At 44.9% G+C, this 15,742-nt stretch overlaps 1 long non-coding RNA gene across 2 annotated transcripts in view; it reads left to right on the top strand.

Annotated features, from left to right (window-relative positions):
• The window catches only part of LOC138527278 (uncharacterized), a 106,556-nt gene that overhangs the window by 55,773 nt on the left and 35,041 nt on the right, over positions 1-15,742 (top strand). The window contains exon 3 of one of the 2 annotated variants that reach the window (XR_011283849.1): positions 6,509-6,653. The exons of the other annotated variant lie outside the window; for it this stretch is intronic. This is a non-coding gene — a long non-coding RNA (uncharacterized lncRNA). The remainder of the gene's footprint in view (positions 1-6,508; positions 6,654-15,742) is intronic. 2 annotated transcript variants of the gene reach the window in all.

Below are 15,742 nucleotides of genomic sequence, written 5' to 3'. Positions count from 1 at the left end.
TGCTCATATAGGAGAGGACTGGTTATGTCCCAACTTGGCTGAACATGTGGCTGAATTCATGACATAGCCTGGTGGAGAGCCACACTTGTGATGAGGCCCATAGTCTTTCTCATCACCTTGAGAAGGTACACTGAGCGCTGAGCACAGAGCTGGGTCCCAGTCCTGGGGCGATCACCTCCAGCCAATCAGGGAACATAAATTCAGGGGTGGATGGCAGAGGGCAAGTGCCAATGGTAATCCTGCAACCCTGCAACAATGTAATAGATAGTTCTTGTGGAAGGGTCAGGCAGGCCACCAGACATGCGAGGGCCAGTAGAATAACTTCTGTAGGTGCCGGCCATAGGTGACACCACCCCAATCACCCAATCAGGCGGCCTCTTAGGTTTTTTGGGAAGAGCCCTGATTTGTGAGAATGGCACAAAAACTCCTGACACATGCTCAGGAGCTGTGATTGCTGGAAACGTCTTTCCTGTATGATCCCAGTCTACTATGATTGTTATGGAAAATAAAGGACAGTTCTAACTTGCCCTTGGCTGAGTCCTCCATTTACCCTGGTCCTCTCTGGCCTACCAATACAGGGGTCTCCCCCTCAATAATATTTTTTAAATAATGGATTTGAATGGTGCATTTTACATCACACTTTTTGTGAACATTGAATAAAAAGCCATGCATTTACAAGTCAGTTTTGTACTGTAACACATCAGCAAATCTATTAGATGCCGGGACACCAACAGTACACAAGAGTATTTTCCATTAAATTGTAAGGATGCCTTTGACAACAATATATCAGACATTTTCTTGCTGGCTGTGTCCACAATATATGCCAATATTTTGCCAGTGTAAGAAGACATTTTCATGCTAGCTTTGCCTAATAATATCAGTATTGCCGCTGTAAGAAAACCCTCACTTTGGCTTTGCCGTAATGCCATATTATAAGAATATATATCCATGCTGACTGCACCAATATATGCCCATATTCCCACGTTAGAACACCCTCCTGCTTGCTTTGTCCGTAACAGTAATGCCACTGCAAGAATATGTGGACATGCTGGCTGTGCCAATATGTGCTAGTATTTCCCCACAATACATTTTTTTCTTGCTGTCAGTGTAACCCCACACCTCTCCAAGGACACAATAAAGACCAGGCTATTCTCTCTGTAATCTTCACCTTCATTCATTTCTCTTGTATGTGATCATTTGGCTCAAGTGCCGAGAAGCATTATCTGGTGGATTTGTGATAAACATGTATAACATTGAAGGAGCTTCCATCTTTCCCTTTTCAATAATCCACAGTTATTGCATTCACCCTTCTGTAATGGGGAGACCCCTGTCCCCTGGTAAGTTTAATGCTTCCACACGCACCAGGGCATCCTAGAAACACGCTGCTGACCTCTGGGGATTCTTATCCACAGAAGGGGGTAGTCATGTCATTGAGATACTGTCCAGGTTAGTGGTGGAAAGGTCAGTAACATATTTCCTCAGGCAGACACACAGTGATCATAGTGTGAGAGCAAAGATAGAGCTGGTGACTAAGTAGAATCTTCAGTTCCTCCACAGTAAGCACTCTCCCAGGTGATATCACTGCAGTAAATACACTTCCTCATTTGATGCCATGACAACGACGGCAAGTCTCAGTTTGATACACTATACTAAGGACAACTCACAATCAGATGCCACAGAGGTAAAGGACATTCCTACTGTGATGTAGATAAGGGAAATTCCAACTGTTATGTCATTAAAGTAGGGGCACTTCCCCTATGATGTCACTGCAGCAAGGGAAGCTCAACGTGAGGTATTCTCGATGATCTCATCTGTGCTGTCATCTCTGATCTCATCAGTGTACTCATGAGCTGAGAAACAGGGTGGCTCAGATTTAAGGTGGGGTAGATTCCAACACTTGCCAAACTTTAAGGGTTTTGTTGCATTGAATTGTCACCTTAACTTCACTTCAACTAAAGTTATTTCACAGACTTTCAAGGGTTTTTTGCGATGAACTGTATCCACTTAAATGCCACTTAACTAAACTTTTTTCAAAGAAATTGAGGGGTTTTCTTATGCTATATCTCACACAACCTCTAGTACTAATGTTTATGGTTGTATATCATCAAATATGTCCTATTGAGTATTATCAGTATCGTTATAAACTAAACACCATAGGACTTTGGCCCATTATGGGTTTGTGGCCAATTGGCGATAATGGCGGATCAGGATGAGAATGTGCACGTTTATGGGTTTTTTGCAGACATTTTAAAAAGGGGTTTTGTGTCTCCCTATTCTCATCTCGCAAGATTTTCTCACAAGAGCGTAACAATTTTCCAGTTATGGCGAGGATACCTCGCACAAGAAATCACAAGAAAAATGAATTAAAAAGGCCACCCTACAAACGTTAAATGTGCCTGAATGCTACTTTTTTCCCCTTTCTACATCGACCCGAGGCAAACTGCACCAACACACCCTGTTAATTACATTTTGACCACATTCTTATTCCCATGACACACTTCAAACAGTGAATTAAATTTGTGCGATAATGTTTCCTTTTTCTCAAAAATACGAAAATTACTGAAAGCAATAGTATTCCTTAGCATATTACAAACTCTCAAGCATCCAGATTGCTGCTGTTTAACCTGCCCCACATCCGCCCTGAAGGCAAAAATCCCCTTCCACCCCTCCTTTTATATTTTTAAGAACGTTGTGATTTTCAATTCTTGCAAGAATACTCGGTAGAACGCCATACATCGATGAAGAAAATGGCATATTTTTGGTTCTGAAAAGTCTCAGGTGCTGCAAAGCACCATGGGAGATAAATGAACGCTTTTGGTACCGGGCACCCTGATCGTCATAACATTTTTGGAAACTGCTGGCTGGATTTCCAACAAACTAACAAAGGACGGTTTTGCACTCCTTGTTATCCCCTGGGTAATTCTGACGGGATACCGACAAACTGCCATACTGTTTACCCGCCCTGATATCCCGGTATTCCAGGGATATTCCAATATTCCAGGTGGCGAAAAGGGCAGTAAATCCCCCTTCCATGGAGTCCCATAGTAGTCCATGGAGGGGATTGCTGGTATTACCGGGACCGGAATACCGCTGCAGGCAATACTAGCTGTTTTTTGTTGGTGGGGGCCTGATTTACCTCCAGCTCTTTGCTGGAGGTAAATCAGGCAACCCTCACAGGAAAAACTGTAATTTGGCAGTGCAGCAAAATGACAGCAACTTTTACCACCACTTTTACTGCACCGCCAAACTTGTAATGACCCCTACTATCTGAGAAACTATGCCACAAAATGATGAGAAGTTTTCAGATAATGTCCCAGTAAATAGTTGACAGAAAAAATGACAGCAGCAAGCCACTAATGGGCACTGCAGGTATTAGACTTGGCAAGAGAGCCAAGCCATGGGTGTGTGCTCTTTATGCAATAACTTCTGAAAATCACTGCTTGACCGGGGTGGCGAAGCTTGGATTGTTGGCATGTGCTGCTCTCTCATTGAAAATAGCGCTGATGTTGCTGTCAATCTAGTAACTGTTTTTTTTTAACATATGTGTCCACTTGTGTGTCTAGTGTTAATATGGGAGAAAGCTTAGGGGTAGAGAGGTCGAGCATGAGGTGAAAAATTCGACATTCAAGAGTTGAGCTTGAAGACCACAAACTAACTGTGGTCGATGGAATCACATGGATCAACTTTACGGGTAAACCCATTACACAGAGCCCTTCTCTTCCTCATCCCAACCCTAACATAATGAGGCAAACGCAGCCCCCCACCCCCGTTGAAAAAGAGCAATTCCATTATTCCATTTTTGGCAGCAATACCATTACCTGTTGAACCCAGTGGCCAGTTTTGCAATCTCGTTCTTAACATCTTGATGTGACCTCAGGAGGAGGGGCCTATTGTCTGGATAAGAGGTTAATTTTAAAAAAAACCTCTTATCCAGACAATAGGCCCCTCCTCCTGAGGTCACAGCAAGATGTTAAGAACGAGAAATGTTGAAGCCTACAGAGGACAATACGGCTCTGGCGATCCTCTCTTGTGTAAATGATTGACTTATTTCAGTTATAAATATCCTATGCTCACTGCTTCCTTGTCTGGCTCGAATTTATCAATATCAACTTGTACTGCTTCTGAGATCTCAATATGTTAGGACAGGGACAAGAAGAGAGACTAACAGGTAATGCAGCGATTACTTACGGTCCTCCCATTATAGTGAATCATTCTCTTGCTTGCCCGAGTCCTGCAACACCGTCTCTCAATTACAGGGTGGATTCTATTTGCTTATACTCCAGAGGATCAAGCTAAAGCAGATTTACCTCAGAGTGAGAAGGGAGGAGCTCTTGGCGGTGTCAAAAGTGGCAGAAAGGTGCAAAAGAATGAGTATAGAGGAGAGTTTGGAGTGGTGAGCATTAGAGAGAAAGTTGGAGACTTGGTTGAATGCAGTCTCGGTGGAGTACTTACTACAAAAGCCAAATTTAAATGGATTTCCAAGACCATTATCCGCAAGGTAATTAGTGATCCGGTGAAGACCTCCTGCTCAAGGACCTTTGAATAAAAGGGAAGGAGAGAAACTGGGCGATAGATTGCTGGGACATATGGTCAGCAGAGGGTTTCATCTATAGGGGTAAGACAGTTGCAGATTTGAAGGAGACAGGGAAGAGTCCAGTGGAGAGAAAGACAGGTTACAGAGCTCAGATATATAAGGACAAGTGATTGAAAAAAAACTTTGACCATTGGGGAGTAGAAGGGTCAATAGGAGAGAAAAATGAGTTGGCACTGTGAAGAACGGATGCCAATTCAATAAGAGAGTTAGGGGAGAAGGTAGGTCTCCTTCTATTCTTTTATCGGCACAATCAGCGAGAGCAGCATCCTCAGCGGCCACAGATCAGTGTCCCGTGAAACAAGGAAGAAGAGAGTCTATCTCAAGGGTGTCTGTACATTCCGTCCCAAAACAATGTAAATCTAGGTGAAACCTGTAGGGATATCTGCATTCTCGGCATCCTTCCATTTCCTGTTGGGGATGCTTCCCATGCTTTGGAGGAAGGGTAGACGTCAAGGCTGGGTAGTGATGTAGCAGCTGTAGGCATCTTGCGTCACTTGCTCTGTCTGTCAGACATCCTTGAGCTTCATATTCAGAAACAGGTGCACAGTAAACTCATCCACAACCTCCTTCTTCAAAAACATGCCTCTTATATATCCCATTCAGGCTCCTCTTGTTCCCGTCTTCCCAAGGGCATCTATGGCTGCATAACACGAGCTGGATTAGGAGCAGGAGGATGGAGGCAAGGGAGGGGAAGTCTGACATCGATAGCAGAGTTCATCGTCTCTGTAATGAGTGTTTTCAATTGCTCTCCAGAGTCAGTGATAGAAACTAAGGGTAACACAGATATGATATGATATGATATTTTATTTGTATTGCGCTCGTACACAAGTGTTTCAGAGCACAAAAAGAAGGGAGGCAGTGGAGCCCTCAGAACCTCCCTTGGTCTTGGGCAAGAGTGAGGCCTTCTGCTTGAAGGAGACCTGCTTCTGGACCTCCTATGGCCCAAAGTCCCGAATCCTCTCCTGTGACGGTACCAGGAGTGTATTCCCCTGCTCTCTTGCTCCATTTCACATGCAGATCAACAATGAGAGAACCACAGAGGACTGTCAGTATCGCTTGAATCTTCCGCCATTTGTATCCACTCAGTGTGCGTACTGTGATTCTTCTGCATAGGGTTTGGCTTGGGGAGTGATCGGGAAATGGTCTGGAAAGAGTTTCCTCAATGAACGTGGTTGCAAGCGAGGTCAGCATTTTGGTGGGCACTATGTGCAGCGGAAGGGGAGCGAGGCCAGCATAGCAGGCCGTTCGGCACAGCCCGATGGGAGCACAACCATTGCAAGACGGGCCGCTGAGCTCAACACTTGTGGAACGGGGTCAGGGCAAGGTGGGGTCACCTGACTAACATGGCAGAGAGAAGTGATAACTCAAGGCAGGGCCACTGGCAACCATCCTGTAGAAATTACTTCAAACAGCAATTAGAGAAAAGAACAGCAAATAGCCACTTTGCCAAAGCACCCCTCGCCTAGCGCAGGATAGGAGAAAATTCGTGTTTATTGGGGTTTTGCCTACTCTTATACCGCTCCCTCGGGGGAATATTTCTAATGTTGTATTTTACTTTTTTATTTATTTACCACCTGCTCCTGAAGCAGGGGGCCTCAATATGTTAGGACTGTAGTGAGGAAGAGGGGGAGGGGGAAGGTAATAACGGGATTAAAACATGTTTGAAAGCAACATCTACCCTCAATTTCCAAGTTTCCGTTAACACATTTCTTGTCTTCCTACTTGAAACATGACATAGAGCAGTGTAATTACACGGTACATTAAACTTGTAAAAAGCACGTTTGATTTGACTTTCAATGTGCAAATGCTACACAGGGTATGGATGCCAATGCCCTATGGTCTTTTCGAAATAATGAAATGCTGATTGGAGCTCAGCTGCAGGATCATTAATGCGCTGAGTGATGTCACTTGCAGTCAATGGATCAGTGCTGGTGAATACTATCAAGAAGGACCCATTCGAGGCCCAGCAGGAGGCCGCACACCCAGGAGCCTGTATCCACCCATACGCCCACTGGTCATCTCTGTAGCAGCTTATTGGCGATGAGAAATCCTACATGGGGTAAGAAAAACTCTCCTGTCTGGTCCTATCTTGCAGTGACCCTATCCACAACAACCACCGGCCGCCTTTCAGCTGCATGCACTTACATTTAGAATCCCTACTGAAACGCATGCATGCACACTCACACACATGCACATTGACGCGCGTGCACAAAAAGGCACACACACGAAACCGCTCACCTGCAAGCATGAATACAAACACACACAGACATAAAAACGTATAGATTTTGGTTTATTTTTTATATTACTTTCCTGCTGCCAGCTCCACCAGCCTGAGGACTCCACAGGGTTGATGATGCTCTGCCCAGGCACCGGCAGGAAGTAGGAGAGGGTGTCAATCACAGATTTGCCTGAGTACTGATTCCGGCAGACCACTACTGAGCTCCAACCTTTTGAGGCACCCTGCAGGCCATTAGCGTGGGGAGGCACAAGAGCACCCCTGCACTACTATAGCCTGCAGTGCACCAGCCACCATGCCCAATTGGTGAAGCAAGTCTGTGGAAGCAAAACACCCCTGGCCTTGTTTGGCCCATTGGTCATGTGCCGGCTGAGGTACTCAGACAAAGTGAAACCCGGTTTCCCTCACAACACTGGCCTGCCCAGGAGCGCTTGCTCATCTGCTTGCTGTAGTTGAGGGAGCACTCAAATTTCACTGGGCCTGCCCTTTGGATCCTCCATAATGAGTGGAAGGTCGACACCCTACTTTTAATTATGGACAGGCAGCCCCTGTATGGTTACCTTGTTCCAATCAAGGGTCCTTGCGCAGATAACACTTCCCAGGTTTTAGTGCTCCAACACTTAGATTATGGCAGCCCTGAAAACAGGACAAACAATGCTATTGTCCTGGCCAAGTTGTCTTCAACCCAACCCATAGGAAGCTCCTTATACAGTATTTCATCATCACCATCACATCCTTTATTTAAAACACCATAAAAGAAACATATCATACAATCATGGTGCGATATAATGAATGAGAATTTAAAAAGATAATCAAAAAACACGCTCGAAAAATATATACAAGAGCGGATTTGAAAACTTCCATTGCACTAAAAAGTGCTGACTAAGCCAGCTTTTCTGTACAAAGCGCCATAAAAAAGAGAAACAAAGTATGCACTACCAGAGCAGCTTAACTTAAAAGAATCCTTCTCTTAAAAAAGGTTACAACCACCACAAAAGCTGCTTAAGTGGAACATAGTTTCATGACATCAAGAGCAGCACATATTGTTCTTTCATGAGACTGGAAACACTTAGGTGTGTTTTTCTAGGTTTGCTCAAAAATTGCATTGTGAATGTATTTAAAAATTGCATTGCGAAACCTAGGCCCTTTTCCCCTTATTCAGGACTCTCATACTTAGGTATGTTTTTCCCTATATCCAACATTGTGAAAGTAGTGCCATTCTGTGGTTACTTCTTAGCAAAGCATTCATCTAGCAAACTTTCTACCAGTATCTGAGCGCCTGTCGTTTTGTCCAATTGTCGACTTGTCCCATCACTCCTTGTCTCGTCTGCTTGCGCCACTCCCTGTGTCCTTCCCTAGTGTTCTCCCTGCTCCTATGCCCCCTTCCTCTTCTCGCCCATCCCCACCTACTCTATGGTGCTCTCTGTCTCTCCTATCTTTTCTAACTTGGTAGGAAGAAGTTTAAAAAGGATATCCTGGTCTCCAACCCAGGCCTCCCTTTAGCTGACACTTATAACAGTGCCTCCTCTAGGCAAACCCTCACCAACATCCTCTTTGTCGTTCCCTCGCCAGACCTATGGACTCTTCATATGGTCTGTGTGCTTTCTCCGCTCTCTTCTTCTCCCATTAATGGTGGCACCCAGTGGGAGGCCCTCCTGGCCTCCTTCCACTCCTCTAAGGTCATCATTAATGTTTACTTGAACGGTACCGTCTTGGTCCAAGGCCCTTAGGCCACACTTCTCCTCTTTGATAGACGCTTCCCGCGCCTCATCAATTTCCTTCCTTCTCCTGCTGTCCCCTCTCTTCCATCCATGGCTTCCTTGCCTCCCCCTGCTATCTCCTCCTTGGCTACCTTGCCCTTTTCTCCTTCCTCTTCTGCCCCCCCTCGGGCCTCTTCTACACCTCTGCAGGGTGTACCTCTGATTCGTACCCCTCCCCGGAAGTCTTTCAAGGGTGTCAACCTTCTCCATATTGCCACTCTTAACTCTCACTCTGCTGTCAAACACTCCTCTGACATCTGCCGCCTCCTGGAGGAACTTGACCTTGATGTCCTCGGTCCCACCGAGACATGGTTCATGGCCAGCTCTGTCACGAGCTTTGACACTCTCCTCCCTGATGGCTACAAGACATTCCAGAGGGGGTGTAGCCCTGATCTTCCCCAAGTGGATTCCTTCCTCTGTCATTCCTACGCAGGCCTACTCCTCTTTCAAATGCCTCGTCTGCAGGCACTCTCTCTCTCTCCTAGCAATTCGCTTACTGTGGCTACTATCTATCGGCCACCTGGTCAGATCTCCTCCTTCCTCTCTGAATGGGCGGACCTCTCCTCTTTCCTCCTGGTCTTGACCACTCAAGTCCTCCTTCTTTGAGACTTTAACATCCACCTGGATGCTTCTTGTCCTTCCTCTGGACTCTTTTGCAACCTCTGCAACTCTCTCTCACTCTCTATTCTCCCCTCCGGCCTGACTCACTCTGCAGGGCACACTCTGGATGTTCTGATCCCTTCAGACCTTCCCCTCTCTCTCTCACCACTCCTCTCTCCTGGAGTGATCACTTTCCCGATTCCTCCCAGCGCACCCTCTCTACCGCTCAGTCCAAGCCAACTCCAGCACTGCCACCCACCTTCTCGGTCATCGGACCCATGAAGCGCGTTTCAGTTGAGGCTTTCACCGGCACTTCCCCCCACCCCCTCCCTTTGGCTGACTCACACCATGACACAGCCCTTTCCATGCTCCACTCTGTTATATCTGATACTCTCGATCTTCTTGCCCCTGCCATGAGGATCCGCTTGAAGCCCAAAGCCAAGTGCAACTCCTGGTACAACTCAGATCTCGTCACCCTCAAACGCAAGTGCAGGGTGGCTGAGAGGAAATGGCGTGCTTCCGGTACATCCTCTGACAAACTGGCCTGCCGCCTGCTCCAAAGGCAATACCGGCTCTCTGTCCGCACCAAAAAGAGAGCTCACATCCAAGCATGCGTCTCTGCGGCATCTAACAACTCGGCCGAACTCTTTAAAATCTGCAAGGAACTGGCCAATCCTGCTGCAGTCTCTACCTCTCCTGTCCCTTCGCAGGCCCTCTGCACGGCTCTGGCTTCTCATTTCATCTCTAAACCTCATGACATCCTGTCCTCTCTCTATTGCTCTCCCCCTCCTCCCTCTACTCTGCTCTTCTGCTGGCCGTTCTTCGGCCACCTCTCCTCACTCCTTCTCTGCCTTTGTTCAGAAGGGAATTGCCATAGCATTTCGGTGCTGGACTGCCCATGTGGGTGGGACAAAGACTGATATGCAAATAGATAGTTCCCATCTGTGAAAGGTACAGTGAGCTAAAGTGTGGCAGCGGACTCCAGAGTGGGTACCATCCCAAAGAACACGCCATTTTTGCCTTGGTTGTTCTCATAGGGGGGCGCCCATGACTAATTTGTGATCATATCAATATATGAGTACAACCAGCGTGAAAATCTTTTTATACTTGCACATATTGTGGGCAAAGGCATCCCGAAAAACCTGTGCACGTTGGTGATTTGCATCTATTGGATTTTTTTCATGAGTTACCCTACAAAACCCAATTGCAAACTGTTCGGCTTTTTACCCAATTTTTGTAAAATGTATGGTCTAAAAATCACAATTTTTACCCATTGTTTAAAACAAATTCTAGAGGCATATCAGGAAAAATACCTACGCCCCTCCAGTTAAAAACTTCACCAGCCACCATTGTCTTACATTTTATTTACAGCAAAGACGATTGCTCACATCATGGGTGGGCTGGGAACCAAAAGAGGCCCTGGAAATCATGTTCAAAGTGGCCCAATAATATACATTTTATGCAAGCCAAACCCTGTTCCTATGACAAAATGTGGAAATAAAATAGGTTACCACACAAAAGAGGCCCAGGGTCCAGAGGCCTACCAGGAAATCTCCAGAGTTCCCTATAGGCCAGTCCTCCCCTGGCTCACATTCATGAATATGTCAAACAGGTCCTAGTCGAGGGCTTTGAGTTTTTGTATCTGTGCGCACTGAGCCGACACGTTATTTTCCCAGGATAACGTAGCATCCATTCTCTACCCTGTGATTGGGCTAGAGCCTGTCCCTCCTTGTTTTAAAGAAGCATGCAATGTTTACTTTAGTTCAAGCATTGAGGGAAGTGTTTATAAGGGCAGACACAAGTATGTAAGTGGGTCTTGTATTGCGCGACTTCCACCAATTATGGAGGCCTCTTGGCGCTATGACCACACTAAACTCCTAACCCCTTAAGTGACCATTATTTGTAAATATTTAAAGTATTTTTTGTGCTTTTGAGAAATTAATTGAAATGTATAAGATTTTAAGTTTTAAATTGCTCCACTATTTGCTCATATTCTGTTTCATTTTTTATGTTCCTCATTGTTATTTTTATTATTGTTAAAATTATTGTTATTAATTGTGTTGAATGAATTTGGAAATGTACACTTGTTTGATAATTTTGAAAATTTGATTTATTCAGCTGTATCAAAATAAAAATAAAAATAAAAAAGTGCCAGTTTATTATGCAAGTCTATGCAAAACGGACGAACGTACTCGTTAAAAGATCTTTGTAAGGCCTGCACATTTAAGGTCGGCTGGCTCGAGGGCACTTGGAGTTCAACTTGGCATCAGGATGATTTGAATTTCGGGGTTATAGAAAATCATCACCCCACAATAGTGTGGGCTTGACAGTGGTGCAGCCCTCCTTGGTGTTCTGTGAACGTAAGAATAGGAGACCGCCTTGAACCCATCGTGCCCGTGGGGGGAGGGGGGCGGGCAGCACCTTTGTGGAGAGATTTGCGGCCTGGGATAAAAGAGGGGGATTTGGAAGGCCACTTCTGGGAAACAAAGGCCTCTTTGGAAGTGGTCGGGAACAGAACGCTGTTATGAGGTATGCAGGCTGGGCTGGGGGTATTGTACTAGCGTATGCCATGGCGACCTCACTCCCCTAGAAAAATACATGTCCCTTTAGTCACGGCGCAAAATAAAGTTCTGTTATGGGGCGGGTGCCACTGTCTGACTAGTTTCTACTGCGAGAAGGTAGGAGAAAGGAAGAGATAAGACTTGGCATAACAAGATGTAACAAGAGTGACACACGTTCACTGTTTCACTGTACAAAAGTGGCACTTTCAGCGACGCTATTTTTTTCTGGAATAATGAGCGCAGCAAAAACAGGGTGGATAAAAGCTACGTTCGTTTTAGTAATCACAATAGAAAACTAAAATAAAAAAGTAAAAGAGGAGGGGGCTTGAAAAGCCAACACAAAAAGAAGACCGGCAGAAAAGGCAGACAAGAAATGAAAGAGCAAACGGAAAAAACTAGAGAAAGAAGTGAGTTGAAAAAAAAATGTCGGGTACTGGAAAACCGTAACTGAAATCCTTCCTCCATCTGTCGAACCCTGCTGTGTAGGAACTGTTCTTGGATTTTCTGAGGTATAGAGGTGCTATGGAGAACTTCTGCACCTTCACTGGGAGAGGCGCAGCTACACTAAGGTGTTTCTAGGCAGCTGTCTAGGGCGCATCAGCAGAGCTGCACTTGGAAGGGGATGCTGTTTTGGCCCCAAAACATAACATCTGGTCTTATTGTAAGGCGGGAATGAGGGCGGCAAAGTAGCCCTTCGCCCAGGCGTCTTCAATCCCTGCATAGGTCCTGATAAATGAAAGCGACGTCACAGCCGCCACATGTCACGTCCGCGGTTCAGGAAGCCGCCCTGCTCCTCTGTATGGACACACTGCAGGGGGGGAGGGGTTTGCTGTGAGTGGCAGGAGATTCTGGACAGGACAAAACAAGGGAACTCTCCTTTACAGGTGAAAGGGAAAGCATGCATGGATGAAAAAAGAAAGGAGGCCAGAGAGAATCAAGGAAAAGGGGGAATCCGGACCTAAGTAGAGTCGTTTCAGCTCCAAGAAGCTGTCAACCTCGTTAGTGAAGATGCTAATCTTACTGGAAAACTATAAACATGTAAACTGTTGATACGTTCCCAAAAATCTTCTGAACTCAAACATCTGTAACTCTAAACAATCAATTTTACCTCCAAAAGCTGTGACTGGTTCTATGTTGTGTTTTCGACAGGAATTCTGCCGAAGTATTTCACTTTGCCGGAATTCCACTGACAAAACTGATAGATTTTTTTATTTTTTGCATTTTAATTTGGGGGTTCCCTGAAACCCTCTTTCCCTATGCTACTCACCCTACCCCAAGCCCCACCCGCCACTTTTAATCCCTTAACCCCATCCCACCCCCCTTTGTTTTTCGATGAGTTTTGTCAGCGGTAATTCTAGTGAAGTAAGATACTTTGGTAGAGTTCCTGTCAGCAAAACAATGTGATACCCTGTGATTATGGCACAATACAACCATGATTTTGCCACAGCAAATACACCGATGGCAGACTCCCACTAGATACTGTAAATTTGTCCTCAAAATTCTTTAAGCCATGCTGAAAAACGTTTCCTTGTGCATTTACAGTGTTTGGTGGTATGAAGATATTGCTTGTTGGATATTACTTGTGTAGAGGAGCGGCTGAATGCCTCTGCAGGAAGTCCCGCCCCCATCTTGCCTATATGCTGGAAGTTGGAAATTGCGACATGCACAACGCCAGTGATTGTGCTTGTTCCACAGAGAGCCTTTGAGAAAAGGTATCCATTAAGAAGACCCTATATGATGGACCCTCACAAAGATGCCAATCTCTTGGAGGAGATCCCTGAAGGCAGGGGCGTTGCTAGGGGGGGGCTAAGGGGGCTATAGCCCCTGATCTTTTGGTTGTAGCCCCGGATAGAATCTCAGGAGCTACAGCCAAAAGACTAGCTAGCCCCCAGTCCCAACAGTTCCGACAGCAGCTTAGCCCCGGGTCTTTTCCAGACCTAGCAACTCCCCTGCCTAAAGGAATATGAAGATGACAGAAAAAGAGGCTGGTGACGTCACTAGAAATGAACGGGACGCACTGAGAAGAATGGTCAAAGAAGAAAATGAAGATGATGCATAAGACCTAATAGAATCTGATGACGAAGTAAAGATTTGAATAAACTTTAATATGCAGAATAAAGATTGCACATGTGAAGAGCACTGCAGAGAATTCAAGCCGTTATATAACTGTACAGATGCCGCAACGCAAGTAGACTAAGTGATCATAAAGGCTAGCTATATGTAGTGAATAGACTGTAGGCGGTGCCACCATCATATAGAATTCTGGACGTCGGTGTTACATATTTGGTAAGCTCAGACCAGTGAAGAAAGAAGCATCAGAAAGCTGTGTTGCAGCAAGAAAATAGCTGAAGATCGAAGAAGGCCTGGAATAGTTGTCTGGCCTGGTGTCAAAGGATGGAGCGGCCAAGAACCGGTTATCTATCCTTGAAGAACAGTGAACGTGAGAAACAGAATGAGCCCTTGTTAAGGTGGAAGAAAGAACACAGTGAGTGCCAAGTTTATTAATTCAAGACAATCAAATTCTGCAAAACAGGCCGAAATACTGTCTCCTGTCACGTGAGTCAAGCATGGAAATAGGAGTTGGGCGTACAAACCTGAACTGCGATAAGAGTGTGCCTATACTCCCTTTTATTCTCAGGAGTAGTAATATTTTGCAAGGACAAGTTCAAAGACAATCTGAATGGCAGAAGACATGAGCGATGAGAGATGTTGGGCTAATTGGGTGGGGAGACACAGTCAAGTCCATTCAATGGCATCTGGGTTACCACCTTACGTGCTGTTAGTGAGCAGAATGTTCCAGAAGGGTACAAGCGTGCCAACCAATTGTAGAAGGCCATATATAATCAAGGGTTTTATACTTTGATAGCCGATGGTGTACCGTGTATCTACTAACAGATGAAGATGACTTGCAATAGGGGTGGGCATAAGTTGTCCACCTGACTGTAGAGACCCAATCACAACCCAATCCCTTAAAGAAAGTATACTTAGATGTTCCTCTTAAACAAATCACAACTCCCCATAGGTTTTTCTTAGTTTGCCACGTAGTATGAAGTCACATATGACGAATGTTTAGTACCTAAGTATGTTTTTTATGCAAAATGATTGAGTGCACGATCAAACGTCCATTGATGTCCGTTGTAACTCACTGTTTTAGACAATTGAAAATGAAACAGTCAGAGGAGACTTTTTGCCAACTTCCTGAGTCGGTCTTATTATTTGGTGTAAAAGTTATTCTGCATCTCCATCCTTGTATGACGTGTTACTGATTTAAAAGGGCCCCCTGTGGGTTCACTTGGATTGCCTTGTCAGTGTTCCACAAACAACTGTTTGTTTTATATGCTTGTTCCGTGCTTTACGCCAAAGTGCTTTATGAAATGATTGAATTTGTACAAATAATGATTTAATGACAAGAAATACATAAGAAACAGATCAGAGAGAAAACAGGTCAAAAGAATACCAAAACTGATATTAAATGATTTCATGGTACTTAAGATGGTAAACATAAGACGAAAAATAACAAAAGTCAAGCAGCAAATTGCAATGTGTAACACAAGATCAGGCCGCCCCCAACACAAACATAAAAAACAACAGGGGTAGGGGGGGCAATCCTGAAAAGAAGTCCAAAAGTTCATAAGACCATCAAAAAACAAAAAAGAAAACTAGAGTTGATAAAAAAAGTTCAAGCATCGACTCCAGTGACACAGACAACACAGAGCCACATAGCTTCAAATCCTGATTGCGCACTTAGAGACAGGTGGTTAAGTCCGTTATACCAGATTCATTAATTCAAACGTTTTATTACATCTAGAATTTAGACATATACCCCTAGACACACATTCAAATATCATTTTGAAGGAAAGCATCAATAAACCATTGTATAAACTATCATATGATAAAAATAATAGATAAACAATATAGCACTAACAACCATGTGAATCCCTACGGGGTGGTCAGACTAAAAAACATGCAGATGATGTGCTGAGGACCAGAA

The sequence above is a fragment of the Ambystoma mexicanum genome, chromosome 14 (genome assembly GCF_040938575.1).
Source record: "Ambystoma mexicanum isolate Mex_15411 chromosome 14, UKY_AmexF1_1, whole genome shotgun sequence".
In the NCBI taxonomy this organism is placed as follows: domain Eukaryota; kingdom Metazoa; phylum Chordata; class Amphibia; order Caudata; family Ambystomatidae; genus Ambystoma; species Ambystoma mexicanum.
This window is presented reverse-complemented; position numbering and strand designations above follow the sequence as displayed.